This window comes from Lathyrus oleraceus, chromosome 1 (genome assembly GCF_024323335.1).
Source record: "Lathyrus oleraceus cultivar Zhongwan6 chromosome 1, CAAS_Psat_ZW6_1.0, whole genome shotgun sequence".
Lineage (NCBI taxonomy): Eukaryota > Viridiplantae > Streptophyta > Magnoliopsida > Fabales > Fabaceae > Lathyrus > Lathyrus oleraceus.
Window position 1 is genome coordinate 5,123,227 of NC_066579.1, and position 8,748 is coordinate 5,131,974.

The following is an 8,748-nucleotide window of genomic DNA, read 5'->3' on the forward strand; positions in this document are numbered from 1 at the left end:
GGGGCCATAGAAAATTCTTCTTGCTATTGATCACGGCATGGTTTATGAAAGAGAAACTTAAAAGGTCGTTGAACAAGAGTCAACATCAAAGTTGAAACCAATAATGCAACCAACTAATAGCCAGTAGATTAGTTCCTACGTACTCTAATTATTGAGATGGTGGTGTACTATGCATAAAAAAGATTCTCATTTTCAATAATTTTACCATCCACTTTTCTCTATATCCATAATTGAACACCATTCTATTCTTAAAAATTTGCTAGAAACGGCACAAATATAATTAATGATGAAGCTTCTAAGATACTAGTTATGACAAAAAGACTATTTTTCTTTTAGTGCTAGAAATAGGAGAAAAAAGGGTTATATAATAAAGTCCAACATAGTGATGTTACATTATAAGGAAGCTATTTATCTTAGCTAATTAGTGGGCATCATGCTTATCTAGCTAAATTAATTTGAAATCCACAATATATTTGATTCTATGGTGCAAATACGATGTACTCAGATAATAGTGATAAAGATTGAAGATTATCATTGGGGTTAACCGTGCATGGTTTTGCACTCTAATTTACTTGGAATTAAATCTCCATCAAGCATGTGAGTAGTACAAATCATGATTAAATATTATAATTAGATTTATCAATAATTAGTTGAAGGTGATTGACGTTTGACTTAGTATTAATACGAATGATTACGGTTCGATGGTTCGCAACTGTGCAACTGCGGTCGGGAAAAGATTGAAACCATTTGTTATTTAGCGGTGAAAAAAATTATAATCAGATTTTGATGAGGAAAATTAAAGATTAGTTTATTTATTGTTGCTATAAACTTTTAAGTATCCAAAATTGATTACCCATCTTATTTATCTATTTAGTTTTGCCTTCCTGCTTCTTCTTTTCATTTTCTAGTTGCTTTGTATACTCGAAGTAGTAATAGTTATAAATTACTCGAACAATAATCATAACTTAGATAAATAAATCTATCGTCAAAATGATGTAATCTAAATGCTAAATTCATCCTAATATTTATTATTAAAGTAACTACTTTATTAAGCAAGACGACTCTGGGTAATTGATTTTGAGTACTTCATATATTCTTCTTAATAAAATATTTGTAATAAAATATTTGTTTTGTCAAATTGAAAATTAAATCACACCAATACCTTCTCGTTGTGAAAATATAACAACAAGATTTTGAATCAAACCTATAAACTTTTACAAATTTTTACTTTGATTTAAAATTGATGGTGATGTCAATTTACTCATAAATCAAATTATTGTTTTCTTCAATGTTGAAATAATTTAACAATTTTGATCAAGTTCAAGTCATGCTAGAAAGTTGATCTTGCCATTTACATCCACATCCACCATATTGAATAAGGGATTTCAAATATAAAAGGTAAGATTGAATTATGATATTTAAAATTTGTGATTAATTTATAAAATTCATTTATTTTTTAAAATATTTACGTTAGACGATAAGAAGAACGAAGCTGAGGAAGAGAAACATATCGGAATTAAAAACAATTACCATAAATTAAAAAATGAAGATATTAGAGAGAGTGCATCTGAAATTTATGCAAGTTTAACCTAACCGTTAGATCTACTTTTCTCCCCAAAAATTTCTCACTACTACAAATAACTCTTTTTATGACGAAGCTAACACCTTGAACAATAGAAAAACGAGAGTATAGATACCGAGAGTGTTATTAGATTTAATTATTAGATTTAATTCATATTTAAGTTTGTTAGATATTAGATTTAAATATTAGATTTGATTCATATTTAAGTTTGTTAGATATTAGATTTAAATATTAGATTTGATTCATATTTAAGTTTGTTAGAGGCTTATAAATAGGGTGTCAATCATTGTAACTTTTAATCCTTTTTGTAGCCGTCATTCTCTTAATAGAATATTCATCTTTTATTCTACCTTTGCACCAACAATTGGTATCAGAGCTCCGGTTCGGATTCATTGGGGAAACACGGGAAACACGAGTGAACGTGAGGTCTTGTGTGTTTGATTTTGATTCTTAGATTCGTGTTGAATCTTGAACAAAATCTGATCAGAATTTTAATTCTGTGGGTTGGGAAACACTGTGTGAGAAATCTGAGTGTACTGTGCAAGGTAGAAAGATGAACGGAAACGGCAACATGAACACCAAACTTCCAGTATTTGACGGTAAAAACTGGAATCGTTGGATGATCCAAATGCGTGTATTGTTCGGTGCTCAAGATGTTCTAGATCTTGTCACTGATGGTTATGTTCCGGTAGCAGCAGATGCGACGGATGAACAGAAAAACGCGCAGAAGGAAGTAAGGAAGAAGGATCAGAAAGCATTATTCTTCATTCATCAATGTGTTGATGTAAATGTGTTTGAGAAGATTGCAGATTCAACGACAGCAAAGGCTGCGTGGGACACACTGGTTAGATGTTATGGTGGTGACGCATCAGTGAAGAAGGTGAAGCTTCAGTCCTTGAGAAAGCAATATGAGAATCTCAACATGAAGAATAATGAGAAAGTTTCTGAATACATCTCCAGAGTGATTCTGATCACTAATGAGATGAAAGCGTGTGGAGAAACTCTTTCTGAAGAAACAATCATGGAGAAGGTATTGAGATCCCTTACCTCTCAATTTGATTACATTGTGGTAGCAATAGAACATTCCAAGGATCTGAGCACAATGAGAATTGAAGAGCTGCAGAGCAGTCTAGAAGCGCAAGAGTTGCGTTTGACTGAAAGAACTTCTGAAAGGGAAGTAGAGCAGCAGGCTCTGAAAGCAACTTCTGATAGGAGGTATCAGAAGCAGTCAGAAGCCAGGAGAAGATCTGATGGTGGTCAGAAGTCAGAAAGCTCAACCTTTGATAGACAAAAGAATGCTCAGAAGGGAAAAGAGAAGTATGACAAGAAGAAAATCCAATGTTACTGCTGTAAGAAGTTTGGTCATTTTGCTAGAGACTGTTGGTCAAACAAGGAGAGAAAATCAGAAGAAGCAAATATAGCCAGAAGTTCTGATGACGAATCTGTGCTATTGATGGCCTCTGAATCTGGTGATATGGATCTGATAGACTGGTGGTATATGGACACTGGCTGTTCAAATCATCTTACTGGAAACAAGAAATGGTTGGTTGACTTTGACTCTGAAAAGAGGACAAAGATCAGATGTGCTGATGACAAATATCTTAATGCAGAAGGTATGGGAAATGTCAGAGTGATTCTGAACAATGGGAAAACAGCATTGATTCAGAACGTGTGGTATGTACCTGGCATCAAAAGCAATCTGATGAGTGTGGGACAATTAATTGAGAAAGGTTTTTCAGTTACCATGAAGGACAATCTTCTGAAGCTGTATGACTGCAATCAGAAGTTGATTATGGAGTCAGAACAGGGAAGGAATAGAACATTCAAGGTGAATGTCAGAACTGCAGACTCAGAATGTCTTAGTGCAACAAGTGCTGAGAAGGAGAGTGAGCTGTGGCACAGAAGATTTGGTCATTTGAATTTCAGAAGCTTAAAACATCTGAATTCAAAGAAGTTGGTACATGGAATTCCTGCAATTAAGAAGCCTGAAAAGTCATGCAAAGTTTGCATGGAAGGAAAACAACCACGATTGCCATTTGCGTCAGAAACTGCTCCAAGAGCAAAACATGCCTTGGGAGTTGTACATTCTGATGTGTGTGGTCCATTTCCAGTAGCATCGATTGGAGGGAATAAATACTTTGTGTTATTTGTTGATGAATTCACAAGAATGACATGGGTATCCCTTATTAAGTTTAAACACGAGGTGTTTGATGAATTCAAGAAGTTCAGAATGAAGGCTGAGAATCAGAGTGGTCAGAAGTTGAAGATTCTTAGAACTGACGGTGGATGTGAGTATAACTCCAAAGAGTTCCAGAAGTTCTGTGAGGAGAATGGAATTGAGCATGAGGTTACTGCTCCTTATACCCCTCAACACAATGGTCTTGCTGAAAGAAGAAACCGCACTTTGCTTGATATGGTGAGAAGCATGCTAAAGGAGAAGAAGCTTCCTCAGAAGCTCTGGGGAGAAGCTGTTGCCACTGCAACGTATGTACTCAACCGATGTCCTACGAAGAAGTTGAAGGAAATAGTTCCAATACAGAAGTGGACTGGAGATAAGCAAAGTGTTAGTCATTTGAAGGTGTTTGGTTCTGTTTGCTATAAACATGTTCCAGAAGCCAGAAGACAGAAGCTGGATGATAGAAGCAAAGTGATGATTCTGATAGGGTACCACAGTACAGGTGCATACAAGCTCTATTGTCCAGAAACCAATAAAATTGAATTCAGTAGAGATGTGATTGTGAAGGAATCAGAAGTTTGGAATTGGGATAAGTCTCAATCTGACTCTGATGTTAGAACCTCTGAAGAAAGGTCAGAGTTCAGAATTTCTGAGGTTGGAGTAAACTCTGACGTTGATTCTGACTCTGATAGTGATCCAGAATCTGATGTTCCAGACTCTGATGTTCCAGACTCTGATGTTTCAGACTCTGATGATCCAGACTCTGATGACCCAGACTCTGATGGTAATCCAGACTCTGGTGGCAATTCAGACTCTGGGAATATGCCAGACCCTGAAGATGGTCAAAGCTCTGGAGGAAGTCAACCATCTGAAGCTAGAAACTCTGAAGCTCAAGACTCTGAACAAGTTCAGAGACCACAAAGAATAAGAAACATCCCCAGAAGATATGCAGAATTTGACATGCTGCAAGACACTGAAGTAGACTCTGAAGGAGAAGTTATTCAGTGTGCCATGTTAGTAGACTCTGAACCCATAAGTACAGAAGAGGCTCTTAAGCAGAAGCTCTGGCTGAAGGCCATGAAAGAAGAACTTGATGCTATAGAGAGAAACAAGACATGGAATCTGACAGAACTTCCAACAGACAAGAAAGCCATCAGCGTCAGATGGGTTTTCAAGCAGAAGTTAAAGCCAGATGGTTCAATTGGCAAACATAAAGCAAGGTTGGTAGCCAGAGGATTTCTACAGAAACCTGGGCTGGATTACTCTGAAGTGTTTGCACCTGTAGCAAGACATGAAACAATTAGAATGATGATTGCAATAGCTGCTAACAGGAATTGGCCTCTGATGCATTTAGATGTAAAATCTGCATTTCTGAACGGTCCATTAGAAGAAGAAGTTTACGTGTCACAACCTCCTGGATTTGTGAAAAAGAATCAGGAAGGGATGGTGTACAGATTATACAAAGCTCTATATGGATTGAAACAAGCGCCCAGAGCTTGGAATAAGAAGATTAATTCTTTTTTCAAGAAGCAAGGCTTTCAGAAATGTGAGATGGAGTACGGTGTCTATGTTCAGCATACTTCTGAAGGAAATATGACTCTGGTATGCTTATATGTTGATGATATACTGCTGACTGGAAGTTCTGAACAGGAGATAGCCAAGTTCAAGAAAGTTCTGATGAATGAATTCGAAATGACTGATCTAGGCAAAATGACATACTTTCTAGGGATGGAATTCAGATACTCTGAGAAAGGTATTATTTTGCATCAGCTCAAGTATGAATTAGAACTTCTGAAGAGATTTGAACTGGAGAATTGTAAGATTGCTGTCACACCTTCTGATACAAATCAGAAGCTGGATTCTGACTCTGATGGAAAGGATGTGGACGCTACAACCTTCAAACAGTTAGTTGGTTCTCTGAGGTATTTGTGCAATACCAGACCTGATATTTGCTATTCAGTTGGGATGGTTAGTAGGTTCATGAGTAAACCTAAGTGGTCCCATTACCAAGCTGCAGTCAGGATTCTGAGGTATATCAAGGGAACTCTGAAGTATGGAGTATTATTTCCTTCTGGAAGAAAGGATGAGTCAGAACTTCTGAGTTATTCAGATTCTGATTGGTGTGGAGACAGAGTTGACAGAAGAAGTACGTCTGGGTACTTATTCAAATTTCTGGGAGGTCCCATTTCTTGGTGTTCCAAGAAGCAACCTGTTGTGGCGTTGTCAACTTGTGAAGCTGAATATATTGCAGGTGCTGTTACTGCATGCCAAGCTGTGTGGATTCTGAATCTATTGCAGGATCTGAAGATTAAAGTAAACAAACCTCTGAAGCTGATGATTGACAACAAGTCTGCAATCAATCTTGCCAGAAACCCAGTGTTGCATGGGAGAAGCAAGCACATTGAGACCAAGTATCATTTTCTGAGACATCAAGTTCAGAGGGGAGTGTTAGAAGTTGTACACTACAGCACTCAGAAGCAGTTGGCAGATGTTCTGACGAAAGCTATCAAGACTGATCAATTTCTCAGATTAAGGGATGGAATTGGTGTTACAAGTTTTGATGGAATATGAATTAAGGGATGGTATTAGATTTAATTATTAGATTTAATTCATATTTAAGTTTGTTAGATATTAGATTTAAATATTAGATTTGATTCATATTTAAGTTTGTTAGATATTAGATTTAAATATTAGATTTGATTCATATTTAAGTTTGTTAGAGGCTTATAAATAGGGTGTCAATCATTGTAACTTTTAATCCTTTTTGTAGCCGTCATTCTCTTAATAGAATATTCATCTTTTATTCTACCTTTGCACCAACAAGTGTCAGGTTTCATTAAAAAACTAATAAACAACTATTTACCTCGATTTTTAAGAAAAGCGGGGGAGTAAAGCTATAAGGGGGTTTGCTTTGACACCCAGTCTTTACATTATATATTTTTTTTCCAATTGTTTAGTTAGTATTTTTCACTTGGCACATTTCCAAGTTCCATTTTTATTTTTTTATTAGTATTTACCTCGACTATATGGTCAAACTGAGAGGTAATATATTTTGCATTAATCAATTTTAAAATGCTATTTTCATAATCTTATTTTAATTTTTTATTTGATGTATTCAAACCCCTCGGTTATATAAAAAAAGTGACTTTATATATCTTTCAATTGAATTCCCATAGTATGACGCTATTGTGTTTTTTATATTTTATATTTTTAATTAATACTGTCACGTCGGATTTTATATAAAACTGACGTGACACATATATTGCATGAAATACTTCAGACTACAATCTAACTAGTTTTTAACTTTTCATTTACCTATCAATGCTCAAACGTTATTTCGCCACTCTCATTTCGCAAAAAGAAACTAGGCGATTTTCAAGCTGATATTCATCAAAACTCTTTCAACATATATTCATCAAACGTCATTTTCGCAACATGTTTATTCTTCACTAAAACAGGTTATATATCACTTTGTTTTTCACTGATCATTTTCTCTATGGTTTTACGTTAGTTTATCTTTGGATCATTTTGTTTATACGATTTTTCATTTGTTTTTATTGAAACGTTAGTTAATATAGTTTCTCTTGATCATTTTGAGGTTTATTTAGATAGTCATTTCGTCAACATATATCATTTTTCAACAAGTTTGTTCTTCATTGAAACGGGTTATATATCACTGAAACAAGTTATATATCACTGAAATGAGTTTATATCGTCCTATTTCTACCTATTTTTCAACATATAGTCATGACGGATTCGACAAGCACCTCACATACAACATCTGCTGCAACATCTGTTAATATAAAAGCGTAGAAGAAAAACTAGAGGTGTCACGATGTATACCACGATGAAAAAATCCCAAGAAACCGGTGTTCGCTACCCAGTTACAATTGATTCTACAACCGACAAGGCTTATGGTGAACACACCGACGATTTTATGGGTTACATTGCATTACAAGGTAGAAGTAAAGTGAGCATTTTAATAGATAGTTTGTACGATGTTGAAGAGGAATTGAAAGACAACCTATGGAAAGATGTTCAGGTATTTTATGATTTGTTTGCAAGTATATATGATCATTTATTTTCTGTTTAATACTAATAACATCTCTATTGTGTAAACATAGGATGTGTTCATTGTTAGTCCAAATTATGATAATGTGAAAAAGAAGATACTTGCATATTATGGTGAGTGTTGGAGGGGCTTTAAGACACATCTCACCCATGATTATATTAAACATGGAGAAGATAAAGAAAAGCCTTCATACGATGTGTATTCATTTTTTATCAAGATATTTAGGAGAAATTTGTAAAGTCTTGCACCACTCATGCCTTCTTGGCAAAGAGCCAAAAAGGAAAGGAAACTTGAGCTAGAAATATATATCCATATAGATTGTCTCGTGGAGGATATCGAAAACCTGAAAAGACGATGATTGAAGAAAAGAGAAAACAAATGGAGGAAGAGCTAGGAGTTTCTATAAGTTTTGATCGCACTTCATCTCCACCATCACGCCATGAGAAATGGAAGAGGGAACGTCAAATAAAAGACAACGAGTTCACACCAGATGCTACGCGCGAAGTGGCTTAAAGGATTATAAGTAGATACTTTTTTCAAAAATATTTATTTTAGTTAAATCAATTTGTTAAAGATGAAATTTCATATGTGTTGTAGGATGATCTGGTTGAACAAACCGAAGTTAGCCTCTTCACTTCACAAGATCGTCATGATATCTTGGTAATAGCGATTGGAACCAAGGAGCATCCTCGGCATGTTAGTGGTCTTGAAAGAGGTGTTGGCTTCAAGATATTTTTTGGACCACCTAAATCATCTAGTGGGAAAACCCGTAAGAGAGAGGTTAAAGATATTGTTGTTGTTGAGTTGGAGAAGGAAATGGAGCAGCAGGATATGAAGTTGGAGGAGGATAGGAAGAAGTATGAGAAAGAGAGGAAGAGGTGGAGGTAGGCGCAGGATAAGAAGTTGGAGGAGGATAGG